This window comes from Diadema antillarum, unplaced genomic scaffold (genome assembly GCF_040938485.1).
Source record: "Diadema antillarum isolate AM-2024a unplaced genomic scaffold, OU_Dant_1.0 seq00000057_RagTag, whole genome shotgun sequence".
Classification (NCBI taxonomy): Eukaryota; Metazoa; Echinodermata; class Echinoidea; order Diadematoida; family Diadematidae; genus Diadema; species Diadema antillarum.
The window spans coordinates 189433-205526 of record NW_027271163.1 but is presented as its reverse complement, the minus strand read 5'-3'; the positions used below and the strand labels follow the sequence as shown (position 1 = coordinate 205526).

The 16094-nt window shown below is 39.3% G+C and overlaps 1 protein-coding gene across 1 annotated transcript in view; it reads right to left on the bottom strand.

Annotated features, from left to right (window-relative positions):
• The window catches only part of LOC139725731 (uncharacterized), a 198769-nt gene that overhangs the window by 60930 nt on the left and 121745 nt on the right, over positions 1-16094 (bottom strand). The gene's annotated exons all lie outside the window — the stretch shown is intronic.

Sequence of the window (16094 nt, the reverse complement as noted above, 5' to 3'; positions counted from 1 at the left end):
GGCTGCAATTAGACAAATGCTGCAGCTACTTTTATTGTTGTGTGACTTTCGTAATCCACATGGCCCTGCTCCTAGAGTCCAGTTCTCATGTGCAAACTTATTGAAATACCCAAATTCTAATGGAAGGGGAGGGGGCAAATTTGCCTAATTTTTATTCAACTTACTGACAGGGCATCATTTTTCAGAAATAAGTGCATTATACCAACATCAATAAAAATTTGCTGGGCAGGGGAAAAGGCAGTTTAAGCACAAAGTTTAAACATTTTAGAGAAAGTTCGTCATCAGGAAAAGCAAAATAAAACCTTTCCAATGATGACTCACATGTTATATTCTTGAAGTTATGATCAATTCAACAACATCCCATACTTCCGTTTTCTTTTCTCTCTCTCTTTTTTTTTATAGCAAGTTTAATCGCCAACATCTTAGACAGACAAGAACGGAGTTAACTCCTTTTGCGGTCAAACTCTTTATCTGCTGATCACAACTGCTCGAGTGTTTATTCTCACCATTTAATCTCTCGTTTGCCCCTAACCACCCTTCCCATAATCACTTTAATTACAATCAAAGTCTCTCTGCCGGTCTGTCTGTCATCCCTCTGCCCACACGAAATCACATCATATATGGTATACATACACTGCATATTTACTTATATGGATATTTTATTTTCCAGCATTACTTTACTTTCACTCGGTGTCAGTCATCCATCCCTACTTTCTCTCTGTGGTTAGTATGTAAGGCTTCCAATTATCTTTCTGTCTTCTACTGTTTTTACTTTTAATGACTCTCATTTCCTATTTCAACTTTAAAGAGCATAAATACAATCCATGATTCCTTTCACTTTCCACTCTAGACTTCCACGCTTCATACTTTGAATCATTACTGCAATTAGATATCAAGAGTACTGTTTTGGCTACGAAAGTATTAAGTTGGATTTTAGTCAATCCCTTCTTTTGTGACTAATAAAAAAAAATTAAAACAGTGTCAAACTGACAAGTGTCATACCATAATGCAAAGTGATTTTCTCATATCTAAGACTGTTTTCATGTCCAAAATTCTCCATACACCTGAAAAAGTCAATCCTATGCTATGCCTCCATCTCATATATTAATACCACAATATACTTCTTTCTTTTACACTCCAACTCAATGTAATACCGTTAGTAGCTCAAAGAGAGAATAATATGGGGGAAAAAAATCGACGCAACCAATCCCATTTTCTCCGAACGACCCAAATATTGTCAGAATCTCATCTGCACTCAAATGGTTCGGATTGCCAAATTAGTTGACGTTTTCACAAGGGCAGATTTGATTAGGAAGGGCAGTAATTCAGGGCACCCTCCTCCAAGGATGAGAAAGGGCCGGATGCGGACGGAGACAGCAGCTCCTTCAGCCTCAGACGGAGAAGAGAGCAATGATAGATGTCAAATCGAGTTAGCTTAATTTGGTATGTTGGAGAGTGCGCACCACTTCTATACAATTATGCTACGGCATAATTGGACGGTGCGCGCCTATTGTCCATTAACATTCGCCGGTGAATTATGTGATGCGGAACGACAGTCACCGATACGACCGGAACACGTGTGCGAGAAAGAATGAAGCCGAGTATGATACAGCGAAAGGGACACTGCTACTTGACAGCTCGCAAAAACTCTCAACTCACAAATGAAACTTATTGGAATGAATAATTAAGTACCAGCAAAATTTTATAGGTCTCTGTGATATATATTTACACATGGTCTTCAAAACATGTTTTGCAATGCAGAAGGACACATCAAAAATGATATGAAATCAAAACACACCAAAGTCATAATACTCAATAGGCTCACAACACATGCATAAAGATGAGTACGAACATAATTCATATTTTGCTACGCAATAACATTCGGGGTCAGTGTGTCGTGTCTGCCAGTCAGCATGTCTGTTCGTAACCTGGAATCTCCAGACAGCAAAGATGTCCTCAGTCTTTCTTGGTTGTGAAGGGGGATCTCATAATGGAATCAATTTTCCTCGTTAAATTGATCTTTACTGTATCACAATGGCCTACATATTGAAAGGAGTGTTGCATTTTGGCACACACCTTGTGTTATGGAATACAACAAATGGTAAAAATTTCACACACCATTCATACACATTCTGCACCACAAATAATCGCAACTTTCTGAAAAAGGCATGAATATTTTGGAAACACTTTTTAGTGACATGCTGCTTGTAATCTGAATCTCTTGCATTTTACAAAAATCATATGTGATTTTTATTGTAAAGTGAGATAAATATAGACTTTCTCTCTGTCTTGATCAAAATGCATCAGGAATAAGAAACAATAAAACAGAGACACACAGAGAGAGAGAGAGAGAGATACAAGAGAAATAGAGATACAAAGGCAGAGAAAAAGACAGACAGACAGAGAACAAACCAAAATGCACTTTGTTCCTTCAAGCCTCAATCTGCTTCATTCTTGGCCTGTCACGCCCAGCCTTGATGGTATGGCTCATGTGCTAACTCATCGTCACTTATTTGCCATCTCCAGTGTCCCCCCTCCTCCCCCTCCCGCCTCCCCTTCCTCCCTTTTAACCCTACCTTAATCATCCGCAGGTTAACTGCATCAAGCATCGACGTGCCTCAGGCACACGGTTGGTGAGCAAATGCCATTTTTTGCTCATAAACCCAAGCTGTAATCTTCTGCTGATGTTGAAGTAGCAACATGTTCTACTTCCCCATCTCTACCCCACCTCTCTCCCCCTCTCCCTTTTCCATCTGATGTAACCATTCATAACAAAACAACAAAGAGTAACTTTTCATGTTCTTTTAACTGAAGATAAATCGCGAAAGTCTTGTGGATGAATACTAAATCATGGGTCAATTTACTGTCCTCCTGTCCATGCAATGGGAATCATGAATGTATTTGATTCAATAAAATACTTTTTAATCTCACTTTGACAATAAATTCTTTCCTTTTGTAGGCTGAACAATGTAACATTGTGAAACATTGTGAAACATGCAAACAATTTTGGCACAATCATGTGAAAAAGCTCTCTTTACGGTGGCGTGATTTCTAAAGTATGAGGAGATGTGATGTAAATGCTCCTATGAAGCTGAGAAAAAAAATGTACATATCACACTAATACAATAATGTTTTGTGATGAAATAGAGATGGACGCAGCTTGTCAACGCTCCGAGGAAAAATGATTGGCATCGAGTTTCCGGTATACCTTGTCAAAGATATACAGCTCTGGAACCTCACCGGTTTTGATTTACGCTCCAATGACTGCTCTGAGACAATCTAATTTCTGTTTCTCTTGCTGCAGAAAGACATCAGATATTTCAAAAACAACAAAATGAAATCCATCCCGCAATCCACCTGCTTTCCATTTTCTTCAGTTCTCTCGCGTGGCGGAGCCAAGAAACGGAAAAACGCTGATGCGATTTGGGGGACAGGGAGATAGACGACGTGAATGCATCAAATTACACGAGGCAGATTAATCCAATCATGTCACATCCCGCGCCTGGTGTCGCGGCTTAATCAGCCACATGAGACCGGAGGGAAAAACTTTTCCGCAAGAAGAGTGTGAAACTACATCTTCCTATTTCGAAAACCCCAGCAGGATGATAAAGACGGTGCGTAACACCCCTTGTCACCTTTGAAGACGGATCCGATTATCACAGCCTTCAGGTTTCCCCCAACTCTGGCTGATGGTTTCCTGCTCAACAGTCTAACTCTTCCTGATGAAGTCATATTTCATTATTTGCTTGAAGTCATATTTCATTATTTGCTTGGAGCACATAATTCAACTTTTATCATTCAAATAGAAGGAAGGCCCTCACAGAGGCATATTCAAAATGACATTACATATGTTTCATTCTCACATGACTTGGTATTTCCCTGCCCCCGGACATTGTGCACTGTCGCCAGAATCTGGCTGAATACTTTCGCTTGGAATATCTGTTTCCTAATCTACATAACCTCATTCAGAATCTCATACACAACGTCACATTTTAAAAACATAAACTTACAGGTTAATCACACATGTAATTTTCAAATAGTATCTAAACCTTTAAAGAACAATACTTTTTTTTTAAAAAGAGCAATTATCAGATTTTACAGTTATTGACATGAATCAATTACCTAAACCTCCAGCAATGGCATCTTTCTGTTACCCAATGAATAAAAAACCGCAAGATTTTGAACATACAAATCTGATGATTGTTCATTTCTTTGCGACATCACGCCTCCCCTTTGGATGAGTCAAACTCTGTCGATTAGAATTCTGGCAGGTATGTTTCTCTCGCATTTTCCCAGACCGGAGTGATGATTAATTCTTTCTGTTTGTTCATTTACACAAGCTCTGGGGGACAAAATCTGCCGCTGCTTCCTATAAGCCAAAGACTGGCGGAAAAATGCCCAAACAATCAGGCTAACATGCACAGAATGCCTCACCCCCCTGAGGTATTTTGATAGAACCCTAGCGAGGGATAAAGGAAGAAGGGGGGGGGATGAAAACATGGGGGGGGGGGGAAGAGAGCACTCTGCCCTGACTGGACTCCAGCATGAAGCACTTTCTCTGGAAGTAAGGAGGGGAGTGCGCACTCAATATCGATAGACTCAAAAGAAACGGAATGATAAAGACGCAAGCCCACAACATAAGTGCCGACAAGCTGATCAAGAAACGTGAGCATGCATCGGTAATTGACTTGGAGAAAGGGTGGGGGGGGGGGTAAGGTGGAGACAGGGTGGTTACATCACTTCTTGAGAATCTCTAATTCCTGTTCTGTGCATTAAAGGCACATATACACACACACACACATGATACAACACACACAAACAGATACACACACACTCAGACAGACATCATCTTTATACTCCCCCTGTTCCACTGATGTAGATTATTCTACACATTAGAGGAATCATTTTATGATGCTTTTTCCCCTCAAATTAGCCAGATGAGTAACATATCATACAAACTTCTAATGTTCCTTTCAAAGATATCAATCCTGTGAATCCATTCTTAACTGCATATTTAAAGGTATGATGCTGAGATTCCTTCTGGCTATGTTAAATAGAATGGAAGAAATCTTTAGAGAAGGATTCCAGTTGTCACGGTAACTCTTTATGGTGAAATCTTTGCATGGAATACATTAGCATTGCAAAACAAGTGTCATCATCTCAAACAGGACAGAGTAGCTGAATTGCCCCTCAGTGAATTGACAATTGGTGTTGACATTTTACTAACATTAGATATTGTTTGTTGCCACTTGTTGGAGCTAAGACAAATCAGGAACAAAGAGTCATGGTATCCAGTCAAGTAATATGGGACAATTCTGAGAGAGGAATTGGAGGAAATCAGTCACTGAGTTTTCCTAATGAGAATGTTTTTCACATTTGTCATCGTCAGAAATATTTTGTCCTTAACTCTAAAGGCACACAAATAGTGCATTGCAGGGTTTCATCTCACGCGGCTGGTACCCACGGAAAAGACGAGCTGAACTTCCATCGGATCTTCTTTAAACTCCTCAAAATCTCCTTGGGATAAAAGCAAAGAGTGCAACGTTTTATTTGTGATTACGTCACTAATGGCATTGAATTGCCTCCGTGATTGTTGTATATCACCATTATCACGCTGGAATTTTGTTCTAGAATAAGGAAGGGTTATAAATACCTCCGCACTTCGTGCAAAGCACAGCATCGACCAACACAAGAGAACCTGGTTGCTATTTATGAAGAACAGCCGAGTGGTACAACGTTCTGAGGAAATTTGTGTGTACACCAATCTGTTGAGAACCAGTAGGGCATTAAACTCTGCACAGGTGACTTGATGATTACCGCCCGTCTGCCTCTAAAAGTCAGAATCAAATGGTGCTCCTGATGTAACGCACTCAGAGGTCAGGTGTAAGACATGAGGCATAAATTTGTGAATCTGATCTCCTCCTTTAATGTGTGTGTATGTGTGTGTATGTGTGTGCATGTGTGTGTGTGCTAGTATTCTTATTAATTGTGTCTACATTGTGTGGAAATACCAGTTCAGTTTACTGTCTTTATATTATTTGAATGGAAATGAATAAACACCAGTGGGAAATAAAGTCTATTTTGAAGCTGTCACATTTTTCTCACATTTATCGATAGAATTCAATGCATGACTTCATCAAAAAAAAAAAAAAAAACACACACACACACACAACAAAAAGGAAAAGGTAAGAAAAGGGTAGAATCACCATTGCAATGTGATATGAACTTGTCTGACCAGTATGTTCATTGATGGTGTGTCTCATCCAGTTTGGGTCAGAGAGATTGAAAGACTATCTATACACCTTGACTGCTTTCGGAAAAGTTTCTGATCAGTCTTCAGTCACTAAATCCCTTGACATCAAGGGGCATCCTCCAAATGGGAAGAAAATAATAATTGGGGCTACTTTCAGAAGAGTCAGACAACACCTCTCTAACTATGTATCTTTCCTTTGAACATCTAGAATTTACATTTCTATCAAACTGCTTACAAAATACTTCCACGGATAGCAAAGCGATGAATTTATTTGCCATACCATAGGTTAAGTGTGATTCATATTTTACCTATTTTCTCCTACACGTACATGGAGACTGCAGAAATAATTTCTGGATTTTTAAAAAAAAATTTTCTACCATGAATCCTGCCATGCCAGACATTTGTTACTTCAAGTCAAGGGCAGAAAGCCATATGAATCCAATTACTGGAAGGGACATTGGGACTAATCATACAGATTTCTCCTCCACTGTGGAAAACAACAGTTGCGAGTTGGGCAGCTCTCCCCGATCGATCGATACAGCCAATGGCTTGGGAGATGGGGTCGGTCGTGTGACGACGACGACGGGGCGTTATCTGCGCACTTGGCGGGGAGAAACTCGGGCAGGTGGTCTGCAGGGCCAGAAGATGAGAAGGCACAAGGGGAGGAAGAGGAGAAAAGGGGAGGATGACTGGCAGAAATAGAATGTGTGCAGGGCCGGAGGTGGTGCTGTACATTGATGGATGAGGATTAAAGGGAATTATCATGCACATGACAGTGGACTCACACTCACTTGAGGGGGGGGGGGGTATTTCTGAAGGGAGACGACACTCCACAGTAGTCAGATATTCGCTATGACCCAATGTTTGAAGTTTTACAAACATGTTTATCTTCTCTGGATGCAGCCTCGTCATTATTCCACTTGTTACCAACAATACAAAATGTTTACTCTCTTTTTGTTTCTTGTATATCACAAGTAAACAATGACCCCCTTTTAATAATAACAAGACTGACATTGAAATTGAATTGCATTGCAACTTGTTACAACTGGAAAAACAATGTATACAGCCAAAGGCGATACGAAGGCATGAAACCTGAATTTTAGGACAGTGTTTTAGTGCATGGCAAAAATAAATTATCCACAATGTCTTTTCTACATCTGTTCTGTTTCTATCTCCTTTGCTCTCCCTCTCTCTCTCTCTCTCTCTCTCTCTGCCCCCCCCCCCCCCCATCCATCGCAATTTCTTTCCAACACATCTAATTAACAGCATCAGTGAGTATGAGTAAACACATATTAATCAAGTCCCCGTAGTAGACTGGTACTCCATGTTTCCCCTCTGCCACTCACAGCCTGCCTTGATTAAATGAAGGGGAAAATTGGCTTTATCCCATCATTTCATTTCCCAACGCACAGTTGCGCAAGCCGGCGACAAACATAGCGCGGTCACTACTCGTGTGACATTTGAAATATACCTTTGCACATTCAATGAGAGAGAGTGGGGAAGCCAATAGGTAAAATTTGTATCCTTGAGACGGATTTCTTTTTTCTTCATCTTCTTTGACCAGCTTGCTTCTTATGGGAGACCTCAGTTTGTGCAAATGTCACATGAAAATATAACTCGCATAGAATCAGAAAATAGATTTTCGAACTCGCACGGAATCAGAAAATAGATTTTCCTTTAACATTATAATGGCAGACTACATTTCAGTAATGATGATGCGAAAGTGAGCAAATATCTTCATTTATATACATAATCTGTGTATTTGTGTCCATGCGCGTTTGCCTGACTGCTACGTTGCATGACTTTATGATGAAGGACAGAGCGTAGAAGCAGTTTTTGACGAATCAACAATTGGGCAGGCATTTTATAGCCCGTTGGATTTTAAACAAAATCTTATGGCAGAAAACTAAACTGAGGCTTGGAGGTTGGTGAGCAGACACTGAATGGACACTCTTTTATCATATCAGAGGAAGATGTTGAAGAAGAACACGAAAGAGAAAAAGAAGATGAAGGAAACAAAGAATGACTACTTCATGGATACTCCTCTTTGAAGAAGATGAAGACGAAGAAGATGAAGATGAAGGAGATGAAGAAAATGATGGAGGAAAAGGAGAAGTAGGAGGAAGAAGAAGAAAGAGAGAAAGAAGATGAAGGTAAGAAAAGAATGACTACCCATCCACATCATGGATACTCCACTCTAAAGAAGGTGAAAAAGAAGATGAGAAAATGAAGCAGGAGAAGGAGAAAAGGAAGAGAAGGAAGAAGAAGATGAAGAGAAGGAAGAGATGGAAGAGGAAGAGAAAAAAGATGAAGAAGAGAAAAGAATGACCACCCTTCTACATCAATGAATCTCCACTCTAAAGATAAAAAAGAAACTGAAGAAGGAGAAGAAGGAGAAAGGGAAGAAGAAAGGAAAAGAATAAGAAGGAGAAGAAGGAAAAGGAGAAAGAAAGGCCTGGCTTTCTCTCATCTCCATATATATCCCTCTATAATGAAATCTATCAAGAAAAAGAACAACAACAGCTATCGCGAAGGAGAAGAAAGAGGAAAGAAGGTGTGACTAGCCATCAACTGGTCCATTTCTTCTTACTCCGATTGATTACAGTCTCGAGATCACATATCATGCTCTTCAAGATAGTCGACACCCTGCACGCTGAATTTTGTCATATATCATGCAGCATTCATATGACTGATACACACACACACACACACACACACACACACACACACACACACACACACACACACACACTCTATCTCTCTCTCTCTCTCTTTCTATCCAATACACAAACATATCCATACTCTCACACATATTACAGAAGTGCCCACACCATCCATACGCCTGCAGCAGACAGCATTACGTTGGTAAGATTACACACAAACTGGAAAAATATCTATACAACACCTCATTGATAACTTGGAAATCCTCGTGGGTATTATTATAACCCTGATATCAACTCAAATTCTGTGGGTGAAATCTTTTCTTCGGAAGCACACAAATCGATTCTCTGGCAGGTTTTTTTTTCCCCCCATCAAATAAATGCAGCCTGGACAAAAGGAAAAGTGTCACAATTTGCTCAAAATATTTACTTTTCATTAAAATCATCACTTCGTAAGCTAGGACTCAGCCGTAGGCACCATGCAAAGCCTCTGATGTCCGGTCCTTCTGGTTAGCGGCTGATGATTTATACCTACAATTTCTTGGCTCTGTTGCAAAGAGGATATTACTTTAGCCATCACTTCAATTTCAACTGCCATAGCAACAATCACTTGACCTAATGATTTGTAATTGTTACCTTGATACATAATTTCCATGATAAGTCATATTCACTATCAGATTTGACTTCATGGGAATTAAGGTCTCGATATTTATCTCTTTTAGCCTGCTTTCCGTGAAGAAATCTGATACATAGTTTGCATCATTTTGAAATTACTCTAGTGCCATGGTTAACATGCATGTACACGTACCTGACTTGCATCATCAATTGACATGAATGTTCTTGATTTCAATTCCAATCTCCATATTCCTAGAATTAAATCTTCAAATGTGAGAATATGGTTTAGTCTTTAAACAATCAATCCATGGAGCGAAATGTGCTGCATGTAGCTCCATGTTTAATCTTCCCAGAAACAAACCCGCTTCATATAAATTATCCCTTCCCACTCAAACATGCGATGAGAGAGTCAGGAAGATGTCTTTGTAACCAAATTGATTTGGACTTAGCCATTAGACTTAAGTGTGAACACGAACTCAGCTGTTCAATCACAATTACTTTCTCTACAGATGAGTGAATTACATGTTGATCATATCTTCCAAATGATTGGGCAGATGAATATGCAGTAAATCATTATATCACTCAATCAACCATGTGGAAAAACAGACCATATTGTCAAACAGAACCAGACAGCACCCACTAGCACAATAATCTGTATAAGGTGTTATTCGGGGCCTTGTTTGTAGAAGTTATCTCCATTTCTGAGAATATTATCACAGCCACTTTTAATATCACAAGAGGAAGCAAATGCAGGGTTATGGAGTTACACTAAGAACCCATTCCCTGGGTAGCTAGCACAATAACTAAATGTCTTATGGTATCAAGAGTATCAGATCTAGTAGAGCCAACTAGAACCAGATTACCATCTGCAACGAACACTCTTGCACTGTGCACTTTGTACAGATCACGCATCAGATTATGAAACAACACCAACAAAAAAGTTGTTATTCTAAATACCTGTGGTGTGGGTGTGTCTATACGTAGTATTAATGAAATCATTCTTTTTATGCTACGTCACACATAAAATACAACAACAGACACACATGCTACCTTTAAAAAAAAAATACAAACACCAATCAAATTCTTGAAAAACCTTGGCACATCAGTGAGTGAGCCTTTTAAATAACTGCATAGCCATGTTGGTTCGAACAAATGTAGTTAATTCAAACAGAACTGTGAAAGTCTTAATAAAATCTGACAGAATGAAAAAAAAAGAAAACAAGTTTTACATGTTTTTATCTACCAGAAATTTCCATCATACAATAGTGCATACATTGTATAATGTATAATTATGTGCAAAATAGTGGAGTGACATGCTACCATGACTTTACTCTGGTCTCAAGGGTTTGTGCAGAGTTAACACAGAAAAAAGTAATCATTGTTTAATATCCACAACTCTGGGATGATATGGTACAAGAAACATTCTTTCTCCCTTTTACCTATTTTTCAAAAATGGGGAATTTTTGATAGGGATGAATGTGCAGACTCTGTCACAAGAAAAGAATAAAAGAAAAGAAAGAAGGAGATCTTTTTTTAAAAATGGCTGCTGGAGCCCCAAATGAAGTTTGTGATGCCACTGAGACTCCTGCATGAAGGCACAAAAGGAGGAAAAACTCTCCCCAAAACTGTGCAATTATGAAAATGACCGGGTGTTAGGGTAAAGAAAAACAAGGATTCAAAGAACAAATGTTTGGAAAGAGTCCTCATCTTTTGCCGGCCGATCTAGCACAGCAATCTGAAGTCAAGACATAATACTGGGCACCATCTGAGCTTTTCGTAGATTGCAATGTATGATGATTGCCAGGTGGAATAGCAGGGCAGCATCATAAACTCGAGCGCTGGATGCTTCTATAACTGACAATCAATGATCCCCGAGTGAAAATTGACATGGAAATTGCACATATTGCGGGCTACCTCGGCCAGAAACAAACATCCTGGTAGCTAAATATAGATATGACAATTCGGAACAGGGTCGCGGTTTGTTCGTCGGAAACTGAGAGGATTGAAGATCCGTTAAGTTCCTCGCAAAGCAGAAATGTTAAGAAATTCGCTCTGATTTTCTTTTAGTTTTTCTTTTAAGAAAAGCAAAACTTTGGCCTTGAACCACAATTGCCCCTGGATACTTAATGGTATGGTGTACTGTAGTTGATTCCTGTGCTTTCTCACCTTCTTTTTCTTTAATGAAACAAAATGTACGAATATGACCGGATATACATTGCATTATTTCATTTCTTCACTGACAACAAGGTTTACACAGAAAAAGTTAACCTCAAAATCTGTTTCCCTGAAATTTAGACAGAAACTTAAAGATAAATAAATAGATAATGGAGTAGTCTGATGGAGGAATACAAAACAGAGATATCAAAGGATGGGAAGACATGTTGCAAGAGACAGATGCATTAAAGACGTGCAGACAGACATTTTCTCTAATACGACAAAAAAATAGATAGAGAGGTTTATAGATTGATGGACAAATTTATAAATATATCGACTGTGGGGCAGAAGAAACACATACAAGGGTTATTGGGCACAGCAGAGAATAAACTACGGCAGAAACTGGCAGAAAATGAGACACATTTGAGGCAGAGCGGTTGGTGGCACCGAAGGAAAATGGCAAATGAGGCGCACGCGAGACGAATAGACAAATAAACATTATTCTGACATTCCAGAAGTTTGCTATCGTAATATCTCTCCTTAAGTGCAGTGACTGTTGGCTCCCCTGAGTGTACCTTATGAGACCTGCGGTAAAAGGAAAAGCTCACCACGTAGATGCCGCAAGGAGGTCGAAGACATATGATAAAGATGGGAGATATGAAAGCAGATCGGGCCCTTAATGACAGGAAAAACAAAGAGAGGAAAGCCGGCATGCTAACTGGTCTCACGTTTCAAATCAACCTCATGAGATGACTTGAGTTTCGAGCTCCCTGAAACTCTACCACAAACCATCAGTCACATGTCTACTATGGCTCCTTCCATTATCTCCTCTCTCCTTCTCTTTCTCTTGCTGGTATATTTTTCTCTTCTTTTTCTCATATTTTCACTGCCTCTACGTCTTCTTTTTTATCTTCAAAAAAATTCCTCTCTCGTTACTCTTTTGTTCTCTTTCTCCATTTCTTTTCTTTTCTCTTCCTCTTTTTCTTTTCTTGTTTAACTTTGCTCCCTCTCTCCCTCTCTCTAACTTCTCTGTCCCTCTCTCCTTCTCTTTTCCTCTCTCTCTTTCTCTTTCTCTCTCTCTCTCTCTCTACCAAAAGTTTAAAGGGAAATGACACATTCCTGCTCCATCCTGCACTCAGTCATCAGCTTCCACGCGAAGAAAGTCTGACTCCGGTATAATCAAGAAATGCTACGGCGGCTAAATTAGCTCCCGTCGGTTCAGGCATCAACCTTGCTTGCACAAATAACGAAAAAAAAAAAATGACTAACAAACAACAACAAAAAAGAGCCAAAATCAGAACATAAGCATGGAGAAAGCTTAGAGACGAACCCCAGCTACAAGCTGCTGTCTTAGATTGATGCACATGGATGATCAGCGGAGCCGAAAGTGAGCCTTAATGCCTCTGATTGCAGGCCGTTAGTGCGGAGCGGGATATCTTACATATTTTGGTGTTCTCCTTTATTTCTCTTCAAATTTGTCCGTAATAACTGACTCACAGGCATCGGCAGAAAGCGGAAAACATTTCTATGAAACAGAAACCTATTTAGAAATATAATGGGGAGGGAAAAAGACATATTTTTCTCCTCTATACTGCAAATTTTATAAATTTCTTTTCTTCTCTCTAAATTTGGTTTGTATGGAGTCAGTATAGAGGCTGCCTGCATGAATTCAAACAGCACAAACCTTTCGAATTCTGTTACTGTTGCACATTCACAAGCACAGGCATGATTTCTTTGAAGGTGCTATAATCTCTAGACCTTCATCACCTTAAAGAAAATCAAATAGGTATCAATTATAACTTTCCTTTATGCAATGCATGATGACATTGAGTCATATCACAGGACAGGGTTTATAAAAAAAATCAAGTTTCAAATGATGATGAAACAGGAAAGGGGTGTTACAGCTTCATGATTTCATAGATTCTCTCACTTTCGGTCCTTTAGCATGTGATATATGAACATTATGCTACCATCAGAACAACTCACTCTGCAGGCCATGGTTTTAACACTCAATACAGTATTTTTTTTTCTTCTAGAAATCCCCCCCCCACAAAAAAACAACAAAAACACATGAAGTTTATCCACCTATATATCAATGAAAAAGTAGAATTATCTTTAATGTCAAATTTTGATGGAAAGTGATGATTTTTTTCATGCAAAAACTTAAGGATTCAGTAATCTCTTTAATTTTTTGTTCCTTTGTTTTATCAGAGTGCTTCATGCATGTTCTAATCAACCATGTGACATGTATCATGTTTTCAAATGTAGTGTCACATGGTGATAGTGAACAGACTGTTGTGCAATGCTTAAAACAGACCTTACTCGTCATATGATTTGCAACTTTCTGTTTGAGGTGACTCATAAATATTACCCCACTCCCCCCCCCCCCCTCCCGATATTCAATATGTACATGGTAGCTGATACGCTGAACAAAGATTTGAAAGGAAATGAACAGAAATTAACCCATTAAATTTGGATCTTGATTTAAACCGAGTTAAAATGTGAAAAGAAATTATGATCAAACTTTTTTGAATTCAACACAATCCACTCTCAGCAAACATTAAATAGCAAATCTACATATTTTAGAAGATACAATAAACCCCACAGGACTTCCAATATCAGGCCACTGAGTGTACTCTTGATTTCATAAACTACTTGTTGGAGGTCTGGGATCCCTGATCATATCCAGTCAGCATCGCACAAATCTTTTTTTTTTTTTTTTTTTTTTTTGGGGGGGGGGGAAGGAAATGTCTACTTGAATGAAATACTACCCTCTTTTGCAAATCAAATCACAATATTCATAACCCACAGTCATTCCCTTACAACTTGAACTAAGTAAATACACGCACACTTAAAGCTCTTTTTTTCTTCCCAATTTTCTTTCTGTTTTTAGCTTTTTTGCATCTGGTGGCAAACTGCTCTGTCCCAGTGATAGTCCCTTGTTACCATGTTCCTTTACAGGACGAGCAGTCATTATCCTTTGCAAAACATCTACAACACCAAGAAATACAGGTCGAAACAACCATTGCCCCTTTTGTGCAATATAACTCTCTCTCTGTTACATATATTATATTCTTTCTAATTTACTTTCATCCAATGTACTCTATTCTTCTTTTCCTCTTAAATTCTATTCATCTGTTAATCATTCCTGCTATGATTTGTGCCACCTGTACACACAGAATGATTACAGTCACACACAGATGTTACGACTGGATGGAAGCACAAGAATTTCAGGGTATATGCCATATATTTCGAGAGTCTAAATTTTCGCGAATCGGGACTTCCCGACAATTACGCGAGTGGTTAAATTTGCGATCGTGGAGTCCTGTACTGACCGGAGAAATGTATACGCATATGTCACATTCATGTTGGCACTAGAGTCAATGGGCGCGTTCGAGCGCTCTCCTAAAGTGAACTGTACCGTACCGTACCGCGCTAGAGGAGCGTTCGAACGCTCCCAAAGTGTACCGTACCGTACTGTACCGAGCCAAAAGTGGATCACTTCCCGATGTGCTCCAAAAGCATACCAAAGCGTACCATAAGTTCGTTGTAAAGCATGCGCGTATCATGTGCATACGTCACAATGCAAAAACATCATTCTCTTTGTTCGGGGCAGCTGTAAGTAGGTCAAGCGCAAGGTGAATGACCTTCTCGCTACAAACAAGCGTGACCTTTTCTAAAAATAACTCGAGAGGTACGCTTTCTCCACAGAGCTTTCGAACGCTCCCAAACTGGCACAGTACGGTACGGTACGCTTTAGTTCAGTTCGCTTTGGTTCGCTTTAGAGCGCTCGAACGCACCCAATATTTTCGCATGTTTTTAATTTCGCGAATAGCAGCTGACTCGCGAAATTCGCGAAAATAAAAACCTCGCGAAATATTTGGCGTATACAGTATCTGCTTCATGTTCATCTCGCTAGTCACCCAAACTGATTAAAAAAGAATGAAGAGGATTGGGTGTAAAGTTCATCTTCACTGTCATGATTGCAATTCAGCTAGTAGTCTTGTGTTTGGATATCTTAGGGATCTGATACCTTAAACAACTTGCTTTTAACTGATAATACAACAACCACTCCACGCACTGGACAAGTATATTTGAGTAAGCCAGGTAACGGAACCAACTATGGCAACTGTGTAAGCAAATTGTGTATACTAGCCTGTATCACACTCAGTTCAGTTTACCAGCACCTATGCTTCCAATCAACGTCGGTGGGCCTGCTCATACACACCAATGAAATAATGTTTTATAAAGATCAATTTTTTACAATGTGAGGTGATATACAGAAGATGCATTGGTGATTAAAAAAGACAAGACAAAAAAAAAGATCTATATCAAAAAGAGAAATGGCTATTAAGATTGTTACTTTAAGCTAATACAGGTAAAAGCATATTCCCAAACCAAAATATATCAGA